At 39.3% G+C, this 12,249-nt stretch overlaps 1 protein-coding gene across 8 annotated transcripts in view; it reads left to right on the top strand.

Moving 5' to 3' along the window:
- Window positions 1–200: 200 nt before the first annotated feature.
- Zbtb44 (zinc finger and BTB domain containing 44) overlaps window positions 201–12,249 on the top strand; it is a 62,900-nt gene continuing 50,851 nt past the window's right edge. For 3 of the 8 annotated variants that reach the window (XM_021242753.2, XM_021242755.2, XM_021242756.2), the window contains exons 1-2: window positions 201–655; window positions 10,436–10,469. The gene's annotated coding sequence lies outside the window, so the exon portion shown is untranslated. Of the gene's footprint in view, window positions 656–10,435; window positions 10,475–12,249 lie in introns of all 8 variants that reach the window. The other 5 variants (XM_087214276.1, XM_087214275.1, XM_021242754.2 and 2 more) reach the window with 5 other exon arrangements.

A 12,249-nucleotide genomic window follows, 5' to 3' on the forward strand; every position in this document is an offset into this window, starting at 1 on the left:
GTGCGCCACCGTCTAAGGACACAACGCGGCCCACAGTTCGCGCCCGGACACCCAGGAGAGCTTTCTCTGCGCTTGCGCAAAAACCACGGTTTCTCCTTGCCCCGCCCCGAGCCCTGCCGTCCCTCCCACTCCCCCTCCCCTTCCCTAGCCCGGCCGTCCGCGCGGAGCATTGTGGGACACAAACAAAGTGCCCCCAAACAGGCTGGAGCGGAGCGGCAACGGCGGCGGCGCCGGCCCGCACGCGCGCGGCGGCGGCTCCCTCCCAACCTCCCCCTCCCCTCCCCTCAGTCCCCTTTCCCTTCCCTACCCCGCCCCGCCGGGAAAACGCGAGCCGTCGCCGCGCTCCCCAAACCGCCGCCCGCCTCGGCCAACGGCCCCCAACGGCCGCGCGCGGCTTCCCGCCTCCCCTCAGGCTCCTGCGGGCCCGGGGCCGCGCTCCTCGCCGCTGCCGCCGGCCGCGCTTTCCCGCCATGCCCCAGCCGCTGGCTGCCTACGGGCCTAGGCGCGGCGGCCCGAGATAGGGTCCCCGCGCTCCCGGGGGAGGAGAGGGAGCAGCCGCGCGCTCCGCCCCCTCCCCCCGGGGCTGCCGCCACCGCCTCAGCCTGGCGGGGAGGAGGAGCAGCAGCAGGCCTCCCGGCCGGCCGCCCGCCCGCAGGTAACGGGGAAGGGAGGGCGGGGGTGGCCGCCGCCGCCTGCGAGTGCTCTGGGAGCTCGCGCGGGGACTCGCACGCCCGGGCGGCTGGGGGGGGGGGGGATCTGGTCTGTCACCCCGCCCGCGCCGAGAGACACCCCGCAAGGGTCTTCTCGGTGGCGTTTAAACCTTTGCGCAGGAGACCGGCCTCGGGCCCGCAGTCCGGGTGTCCTCAGGGGCGCTGGCCCGCGCGCCGTTGTGCCCACCGAACCCAAAGCGGGCGGGGCTGTTGCCCCCTCTCACCTGGTCCAACCGCGAGCCCGATTCTGCTTATTCTCCTCCTCCGTTGCTGCTATCTCTCCGGTACTGGAAAAAAAAGATGGCACTTGTTTTAAAAAAAGAAAGAAATGCAAATACCTCCTTTTCTTTCCTACCTGAGGATCACTCTACATCTAGTCAGTTTATTGCCGGCCTAACTAGAAAAAGGGATTACCTGCAAGTGAAATAACAAGAATGCTGGAACTGATGAAAGGGAATTGCATGTGACTTGTGTTTGAACCGTAATCGGAATTTAGTATGAGACCCACTGGTCGTGAGCTTCATTGGAACACCTCCTTATAGAAATGAAGACAAATTTTTAATTTCCTTTTCAGTATATAAGTAGAGCGTCTGTTAAGGTTAGGATAAACTTCTCCTTAACTTACACTTATTTTCTGTTTTGTTCAGACATAAGCTAATACCAGAAGCAAACTACTTTGCACAATATGATAAATACCAAAGAGTTTGAATAGCTCAAGATTTTATTGGTTTTCTTTTGCCTAGCGTTTCAGTTGCATTCTTTTGTTTGTTTTTGAAACAGGGTCTCACTTTGTAGTTCAGGCTGGCCGAGGACTCACCCTGTAACCCGAGCTGGCCTTGAACTCTTAGTGATCCTCTTGCCTCAGCCTCCCGAGTGCTGGTGTAACAGGCATGCGCCACCAGGTCTGGCAATTGCATTCTTAAATTTAAAAAACAACTGTGTAAATATGCATTTTCCCCATTATTTTACTTTAACTTCCAGTGGATTCTTCAGAATCATCCACAGCAGGTATTCACAATATTCAGTTTTATCTAATGTAGTTTCCTTTACAAGGGAATGTGAAAATGTGTTTGAGGATGACTACATTTATTAATTATGAAAACTAGATTTACTCATTTTGTGCAACATTGCTAGGCATTTCACATATGTAATCTTATTTAATTCTTGAAACAACCTAACCATGAGGCTGTTGGTACTTGAATTTTATAAATGAGACAGAAACTTTAGTAGTATTAAGTAACTTGCCCTAGGCCACAGAAGAAGTAAGTGAGAGTTGAGATTTGAATCTGGATACAGTCCTAGGGTAGGTGCACTTTCTGCTGTACCTCTCAGTGGAGGCACGATTTCTTTTAACTTTGTCAGGAAAAATTTCAGTCTTACAGAAGTTGGAAGAACTTGGGGTATTGAGTGCCCCAGTACCTAGATTCAGTGATGGACACTTTTGGCACACTATTCCCTGCTTTCTTTTCCACTGTGAACACTCCCTATCAAAATTAACATTATTCCAATTTCCTCAGTTCTAAAGTGTAGTCTGTCAATAGACGTGCATTACATTTAGTCATCATCTACCCCCTTTGGTGTAAAAGGATAGTACCCATTCATCTCTGCATTTTTTCTAACACCTAGTTAGCAAACTAGTTGTCTTGTAGAATACAACCACATTCTGGACTTGTCCATGTTCTCCTAGTATCCATTGACTTCTTCCTCTTTCCCCCTTAATTTCCTCTCAGCTGGAAGTTTGGTCTAAAGAAAAGTTTGATTTGCCTAAAGTAAAACTTTTTTTGGCAAGAGTACTTAATGGGTGATGTTGTGTACCTCATACTGTATCATATGGTACATACCATAGGTAAAATCAGATTGCCATGCTGTGGGTGATGCTAATGTGACCATGCTATGGTTTGCCAGTTTGTTATTAGTATGTGACCATTAGGTGGTACTTTGACACCAGGCAAATAGCCTGCTTCTGACTACATTATGCTTAGTAATTTTGTTTTTTGAGACAAGATCTCGCTACGTAGCTCACACTGGCTTTGAACTTACTATGTAGCCTAAGCTGACCTCAAATTTGAAGTGATCCTCCCCTCCTGCCTCACCTTCCTGCTGGGATTATAGGCATGTGCCACCACCCCTGGCCTGCTCAGTAATTTTTAGTACCTATTGATGACTGTTGCTTCAGTCAGCTGTTTCACCAGAGGTTCTCTGTAAGAAAAAGATTTCCCTGATTGGGGGGGATGAACTAAAATATTCCTCCTGAAAGTGCGGATTAAATGCTTATTTTCATCACCTCAGTATTCAAAATAAGAGCCGAGAAAATAGTCACCCCAAGTGGTGACAAATAGATTGTTTTCATTATTTTGGGGATTAATACCCCAATGGACTCATAAGGTTTAATTTATTCACTGTTTTATAACCAGTTATGATCCTTTTTATTTTTGATGACCAAATTGTCCCAAATTTTTGTTAGTAGGAACTCCTTTGGATGGCTGCTGTGTTTTTTGACACCTCTGCTCACTATTAATCTTCGAGTGCTTTCTGGCATAAGATATCCTGGGCTGCTTTTGTACTTTTTTTTACTTCACATCTGGAAAGAGCTCTTTATCCAAGGAGTCTTGGTTTCTTTTAGTGACAAGTGATATATAGAAACCAAGATCTAGATGTTTGGCATATTCATGGCTACCAGGAGTCATTGCTTCTAGGCTCTTTGAGAGAACAGAAGAAATTTGTTTTTCGTTGTTTGTGCATTTCTAGTGATATAGCCAATTCAAATTTAGTATAACAGTTCTTTGATTCAATGTTTCTTTCATCTCTAATGAAAAGCATGTTATAGATAAAATATATTTATTGTAAAATCATTTTAAAATTACAATACTAGTACTACTGCTTTTGAGTGAAGTTGAAGATACTGTCTGCAGATATAAAGGTTTTTGGACATGAGATCAATATAGAACATTTTGAGCTAGGCGTGGTGTAAGACTGAGGAAGTTCAAGGCCATCCCGGCCACATAGCAAGACCCTGTCTCAAAAATAAATAATAAAAAAAGACATTTTGTTTGAATTAGACCAAATCTGATAGAAATTCAGTATTATGTGGTTTCAAATATTGTGTTCAGATATTTTTAAGAGGGAACAATGCTTGTCTAAAGTAAGCTGAGCACAGTTAGGCTTTTCATTTGCTTCTGTCAACCAGGTGCTAAAAAACAAAAGTTGTACCCACAACAAAAGTGTATATTCTTCTGTGATCTCCATCACTGTTTTTGGTAACAGAACAATCATATTTCCTTCAGGGAATAGAGTGGGATGATGGATGATGCATGCACTTTAGACCCATTCACCACCCTCGTTCTCATTTCAATAACATAGACTGCCCAGGGTATTTAAAACAGATAAAGCAATGAAAAACATGATGCAGACAGTTGCAAGACTGTGTATAGCTGTGGAACAGCCAGAGCCTATTGTGGTAGGATGTATGGACTAATAATTAGGTGATAATAACTGCTGTCTTACTTTCCTCATTGCTGGGACAAAATACCCAACACCTACAAGTTAAAGGAGGAAAGGTTTATTTCATCTCACAGTTTGTAGAGGTTTCAGTCCACAATCAGCTGCCTCCAAAGCAGAGCAGCATGGCAGACGAAAAACAGTCAGTGTCAGGGTAGGCCAGAAGCAAAAAGTGAGCCTCCTTTTTCCTTTTACCTCATCCAGGCTACAAACTTCTTGGTTGGTGCACCTACACCCAGGGTGGGCCATCGGGTTATCCACACCCAGAACTATGCTAACCCAATCAGTGGACTAATTTACTACCACACCCTTAATCCCAGTATCACACACCCTAGATCAGTGGTGGCAAACCTGGCACACTGCCACAGGGGGCTGTTTGTATCACTGAAACCTCTAAAAAAGGTTTGCCATCACTGCCTTAGATCCAGCCACCTCTAAAAAGCCCCACCTGTAAGCATATGAAGCTTTGGGGGAACATCTAGATACAAGCCCTAACAATTGCTAACTTTTGTTGTGCCCTTTCCATATAGCAGTTGTGCTAAACATTTTATACCTCATCTGAGTTAAATCCCATACTCTTTGATATTGGTACTAGTATCTTATTTTGCAAGTGAGGAAACTGATCTAGAAGGATTAAATGACTTGCTTAGGTCTCACAGCTAATCATTGGCAGACCCAGGTTTTAAACTGAAATCTGTCTTCAGAGTTTGCACTTAGCTGCTTGCCACACCTTAAGCTAAGTATAACAAGTCATAAAATTGGATATATATTTCATCACTATCAATAAGGAGCTGCATGGCTGATGTTTATCCTATAGAAACCCATAGATTGCATGTCAAGAGTCACATGTGCTTCTCAAGTCTGTTACATATCCTTAGATTTCCTCTTTCAAGAGATGTAGGATAGATTCGGGCATGGAGTATTGCCAAGTTTGAGCCCAGCCTGGGCAAAGTAGCAACTTAGCAAGACCCTGTCAAAAGTTAAAAAAGATTTAAAAAAAAAAAAAAAAAAAGGACTAGGGATGTAGGTCAGTGCAGAGATCCTGGGTTCAATCCCCAGTACCTCAGAAAACAAAAAAAGAAATGGAGTTCCTGACTCCGTGCTTCAGGAAGTGTGTTTATATAACACTTTTTTAAACAGACATTTTAAAAGTAAAGTATCAAAAATCAAGGTGGATTGATAAGTAGACATATGTGTAAAACAAGTATTGTATAATAGAAGATTAATGATAGACGTAGGAATGGCTATTCAAGGCAGTCAGCTGTAAATTTCTTTAAATGTTGCTATATGTGAAAATGTTCACAGTAAACGTTGGAAGGAGTGATTAAAAATGCATTCCTATTATAAAACATGATTGACAGCTGTTTAAAAACTAATAACATGCAATATCCCCCATGTATCTAGAATGATCCTCTGAAGCGTCTTACAAGTTATCCTAGCCTTGTAAAGAATAAAACTTTTTTCACTGAAAGTAGTCATCAAAGTTAGTCCGTTGTAAAGGGGACTCCCTCATTACTTCAGAGACTCTTAATTAGGCTCCTTTCAATACTGATTTTTAATACCTTTATAACTGTTACATGTATCAAAAATAATCTCCTGTGGTTTCCTGACATTTTGTAGGCTGCAATTGAGTATACTTTTTATATCAGCTTTTGAGGTGTTTTTGCTTTAAATGGCACCACATTCACTCTGAAACATAGCTCTTACACCTCAGAATGATTGTTTGAAATTAATCTATTAAGCTGAAAGTCACATCAGTTTTTCTTTGTTCTTTATATTAGAAATACTTCACTGCATTTTAGGCCATGAGCTGGAAATCTTTAGATTTTTAGTCACAGATTCTAAAACAGTTGAGTATATATATGCCTTTTGAAAATACAAAGAAACCTTTAATTTATAACTGACATTGTTAGTACCTAGGTTGCTCTTGGTCAGCACATTTTTGCTTATCCTAGGGTAAAACAGTGGCCTGTACTATCATGGCATTTCACATTGGTAACTCTTAGAAGAGTCAAAATGGGTTGGTCAAGCTCATTCTTAATAACTTACTCCTGGAAAACATTATCTCCCTTTTCTCTACATTGAATATCCTTCCATTTTAATGGGATTTAAAAAAATATATCTTTAAGAACTTAAAAGTACAAATGTCTGATAATCAACCAGTCTTTTTGTAATTTCAACATTCTGTTACTTTACTGTATTGCCACTCTGCTGCAGGTATTTTGGCCACTTTAATATTTATTCTGTTACCTCTGAATATTGCTGTCTTTCTGTAAATATTGAACTGTATTTCTTTATACTTTATATTGCTTTTAATTTCAATTGATTTGTTTCTCTTGTTGTTGTTTGCGGGACTGGGGGTCAAACCAAGGCCTCACTCATGCTCTACTACACTCGGGTTCTCTGCCTCAGAGCTATATTCCCAGCCCTTTAATTTGGTTTTGATAGTTTTTGATGGCATTCAGCAAAGCTACAAATACCTTGGGGTAGCAAATAAAGAAGAGCATGATTCTCTGGAATCAAGTTTTTAATGGACCTATTACCCTCTGGAGTCTGAAACAACTTTAGATAACTTTTTTAAAAACTTATTTCATCTTATTCAGATCTTAACCTGCTAAATATCTGATCTTTGCCTACCCTTGGCAAATATGTATTTAGTATGATATTTCATTAAATATTTTATTTGTCCTCTGATTAATGAAATTGGAATGTTCTTTGGTTCAAAGAAAGAAAATAAAGTCTTAAAAAGTTTGCAGAGACTTAGACATACAGTAATTTTGCTTTCATTTCATTTTCCTCTTTTACTAATACTAATGTGTCTGTGTATTCCTTCTTCCACTTTTAATTTTTTCTCCTTTTTATGTTGCAACTACTTGGGATTTACTTTTCTTGCACTCTTTTTCTTTCTGCTTTGGTTCTTCCCAATGCTCATTTTCTTTTTGTGGCTTTCCATTACTGTGTAGATAGTTTCTTTTATGTTTGGTGCCATTTATGTGCCATATAAAACTGTACAAACCATACTTATATGAGAATTATTTTCTTTTACAGGAATCATAACCTCTCTTTGCTTTTTAGCCCACCTGGTATTGTTTCTTCCTTATTTCTTCTTTCAGCTAGATTTGCTTAGCTTAACTCTGAGAGGCAGTGTAGCATAATGTTGGAGCACAAACTCTGAGCATGCTACCAGAGTTTAAATCTTGACCCTGTTACATGCTAGTAGTCTGGCATTGGCCTAATTCCTTAACTTTTCTTTTATGCTTTATTTTCTTCCCTGGTAAGATAAAGATACTAAATGGTATCTCTCTCAAACGTTATGTGAAAATTGTTATGTAATATGTAAAACATACTTAGAACAATTGCCGGGCACATACCAGGTACCATGTTATTAACTGTTAACTAATGATTATTGTTAGTGCCTTTAGTAAAAAATTATTCAAAACCATTATTTATTTTTGACCAGTTTATTGAAATGTAACTATTTTTTTTAAGTGTTTCTGAATTTTTTGAAGCAAAACATTTATTGGGTTGTTTTGGTTTTTTGTTTGGTTTTTGTTTGTTTGTTTTTGGTACCGAGGATCAAACTCAGGTCCTTGTGCTTTCAAGGCAGGCAGCGGAACCACTGAGCTAAATCCCCTGCCCTACTGGTATACTTTAGATATACATAATGTTAACACTCATCGTAGGGAATTTGTACCTAAACATGATATATCCTGCCTCTTCTTTTTTTCCCATTCCCCCCTCCCCTTGACATAAATACGAAAAGCTTCGTTTCCATTTTTTCCTTCTACTTTCACTTTTTTTTCCTTCCTTCCACTGAAATGTAACTTTAAAGGTGTAATTTATTGCCACTACAAATTCACTGGTTTCACTTGGATCTTCAGTTCCTCTTAACCTTCCTTCTGTTTTGCCTCAAAATTTTACTCCATCTCCTCCCTTCTTAGTAACTTCAAAGAGAAATAAAAGCAGAGCTATCAGACAAGAACTCCCACTACTTTGCACCACACTATGAAGACTACAGGGCTGGGGATGTAGCTCAGAGGCGCCACACCTGCCTGTTAAGCATGAGGTTCTGAGTTCATTCCCCGCTACCAGAAAAAAAAAAATTAATAAAGACTACAGCTGTACCTTCTCTTTCTTCTGTTTCTCCATCACTGGGAAAAGGCTAATCCTTTTCACTCATGCTCTAAATCTCATTTGTCTCTGCCTATCCGGAGTTCTCATACCATCTATTATCACTTGTATCTTTAACATTTCCTTCTTCTCTGAATCTTTTCCAACAATAATCAAAACATTCTCTGCATATTTACCACAATAAAATACATATGTACAGTTGTGGGGAGGTGAAAATCATGTTCTAGTTTGTCTATTCCATAACAATATCAACGTCTTTTCTAGAACTCTACTAAAGTTAACCCCCAGCCCTTTCTTGAACTCTTTTTATTTCCCTCCAACTAAGCCTCTTTCACTGTCTTTAGAACCATACTGCTTCACGTTGAATTGTGTACTCAGTTTTTCACTCCCTATTGCAGTCTTCTAACTCTGTTACTCCTCCTTGTGTGCTATTACAAGGTCATTAGTGACTCTTGTGGCTATATTAAGTAGACATTGGTTTATACCTTTCACCTGTCATTTTCATCATTTGATAGTCACTCCTTGAAATACCCTACACCCTTTATTTCTGAAATGTCCTACCATCCTGGTTATTCTGTATATTTCTTTCCTAGGTTTTCCTTCAGTTTCTACCTCCATTTTTAACTCTTTTCCTCTTTTAATCTGTCTAGCTGAAGGCTTATCCATATTGCTTTCTTTTTTTCTTCAGAAAACCAAGTTTAGCTTTCATTTTTCTGTGATTTGTGTTTTCTTAATTTATAGCTGTGTGTTTTACCCCTCATACTTATTTTAGGTTTATTTTGCTTTTTTTTTTTCTACCTTCCTCACCCCATTTTTTATGTTTTATTTTGAGACAGGTTCTCAGAGTTCCCAGAGTAGGCACAAACTTGCATAAACTACCTCATCCTCCCAGAGTGCTGGGATTATAGGTGTGCATCACCACATCCTACTTTTTCTAGCTTCTTAAGGTTGAAACTTAAGACCACTGATTTTTTTTTAAATTGTGAAATATGTGCAGTTCAGTCGCTTTAAGTATATTCACATTTATGTACAACTGTCGTCACCACCCATCCTCAGAACTCTTCATTATTCACAGCTATAGCTCTGTCCCCATTAAACACTTAACTGCCCATTCTACTCTCCCTGTATTCCCTTGGAACTACTATGAATTGGAATATTCTAGGTACATCATATAATTGGGTCATACAGTATTTGCCTGACTGGCTTACAGGGTTTTTCCATGCTGTAACATCAGAATGACCTGCTTTTTAAGGCTGAATAATATTCTGTTGCATATATGGGTCACATTTTGTTTATCCAGTTATCTGTCCATGAACATGTGAGTGATGCTGCATTGATCATGAATGTATAGATTTGCTCATGTCCCTATTTTCAATTCTTTTGGGGCTATACTTAGAATTGGAATAGCTAGAATCATATGGTAATTCTGTTGTTCTTTCTTTTTCTTTGAGGAATGCGTAAAAGAAAATTCTGGTAATTTAATATTATAAGTTTGATTATTAATTAATTCTGGGTTAGTCTCTCTCAGTGTCTAAACCAGAAAGGACTTATTTATGTAGGAAAATGATTGAAATGTTTATTTGATTGAAAAATAGCTGGTTATGGCTGCGAGGAAGTGACCCTGGATTCATTGTCCTGCACCAACAAAGAAAAGAAAAATGGCTAGTTACAAAAGTTAATTGATACCTTAAAACTCAGATAAAGTAACTCACTTTCAAGTTCTCCCTGAAAACTTGAAACTCTGGAGGAAAAACCCTTGGGAAATAAACCATCATCAAGTAAATACTGCATATACATAGTGTTTCCGAGAAGAAAACATGTTCTTAAATATGAATTCTCATGTGAAGCCATGAGAACTAAAAAGCATGGTTCCTTTCATGGAAAGATATAGACATTTGTTTTTACTTAGATTGACAACAGAGTGACAAGATTAGAACAAAATTTAAAATACAAGGTACTACTATATTTGTAAAGAAAAGCAATTCTAAAGAAAGCAATACTGAGAAGTATCTTATTTTAACTTTTTGGAGAAGTAGGGTGTGATTGAGTTATAATGGTCACTGGTCTAAGTTCACTTTTTTTTTTTTTGGTACCAGGAATTGAATTCAGGACCTTGCAGTTGCCAGGCAGGTAGGGTACGTTTCAATTTTCTATATAGTTTTTTCAGTTTTCTATGTAATTTTAACACTAAGTTTTTACTTTGAGTTACGGTTCTTCTATTCTTAAATGAGCTGCCATTAACAGGTTTTTTCCAAATTGTTTACATGTTGTATGTGTTAAACACCTGTAAAATATTTATTTTATGTATTTTGTCTCAAATTTTATTTTGTTATTTTGCTCAGCTTTTGCAATTAAGCTTTTTAAAATAATTTGAATAAACATAAAGGAATATGCTTATCCCAAAAATAAACACCATAAACCACAAATGTTTTTAAGCTCTTTTTGGTTTGTTTTTTGAGAATAGGGTTCCACTGTGTACTTCAGGCTGGCCTTGATCTCACTTGTAGTCCAGGCTGACCTCAAACTTGCAACAGTCCTCCTGCCACAGCATCCGAAATGCTAGGATTACAGGCATGTGCTTCCGCGCCTGGCCTGAGCATTTTTTTAAATGCCATTCTGTGTTCAGAAAGTTATAAAATGAAGACAGGGCCCAACCTCTTCCCTCAAGTTGAATATGGATTTGAGGGAGAGCAAAATCTATAAATACCTCATTGACCACCTATTATAGGTAAAGAATTGTACTGAAGATAGAATGGCAATTCTTCTGTGGAATCCCTCCCCTATAATAAGCAGTGTTATCAGTAAGTACAACCCATGTAAATGGTGTAGATACAGAAACAATTAGGAACCTCTCCTGGTTGGCCCACACAAAGGCTTGTATACCAGTGTTCCTACACCTTTTATTTGCAACAGTCATTTCAACAATTAAATGACAAAACAGATTGTGGTACTTCTGTGCAGTGGTATAGTCCTCAACAATCAAAAGGAACAAAAAATTGGGTCCATGTTGGTGGCAACATGGATGAATCTCACAATAATTATATCAAGTGAAAGAAGCCATATTATATGATTCCCTTTTTATAATTCTAGAAAATTCAGTTAATCCAAAAATGAAAAGCAAATTGATAGTTCCCAAGGAGGAGCAAAGGGAGACATTGCAAAAAAAAAAAAGAAAAGAAAAGTACAAACCTACAGGGATCACAGAAATGTTTCTTATTTTGATTGTGGTGATGAAATAAATGTCATATCTCATCATATTGTACAAATGTGAACATGTACGTCAGATCTCAGTAAAGTACTTATAAAACAATGTTTTTTAATTTGTGCTAAAAGCACAGATACGGTTATTTCATAAAAATTTTGGAATTACTCTTGGAAAGACAGGGCACACACTCTGGAAAACCTGAATTGGTATTATATCAAATGCTGGATCACAGGTGCAGGCAGAGCTTCTGCAGGAGTTCTGTGGAGGGAAATGCAGCGTGGCTTAATGATAAAATGAGGACAAGAGTTCATTATTCAGAAGTTGTGATCACGTTTGAGTGCCTTTGGGGGTCCTTATTTTATCTGATCTTCATTTTCCCGGATCTTTACTTTCCCAATTTAGTTCATAAGGTTTTTTAAATCCAAGGAAATTATATTTGAAAACACACTTAATCTGAAAGTACCACAAATGGAAGGCATTGCTAACATCAGGGTGGAGAGAAGAACAAAATAAAGTAGAATTTAATATGTTAAAGCAATTAGGAATCAGGTGTGGTATCACAGACCTGTAATCCCAGCAGCTGGAGGCTGAGGCAGGAAGATCACTGCTGAATTCGAGGCCAGCGTGGGCTACATAGTGAGTTTAGGGCCAGCCTGAACTACATGGTAAGACCCTCTCTCAACAACAACAAAAAGAGCAATAAGA

Source organism: Heterocephalus glaber, unplaced genomic scaffold (genome assembly GCF_053883595.1).
Source record: "Heterocephalus glaber isolate CG9 unplaced genomic scaffold, H.glaber_assembly_v1.0 deba00001446, whole genome shotgun sequence".
NCBI classification, from domain to species: domain Eukaryota; kingdom Metazoa; phylum Chordata; class Mammalia; order Rodentia; family Bathyergidae; genus Heterocephalus; species Heterocephalus glaber.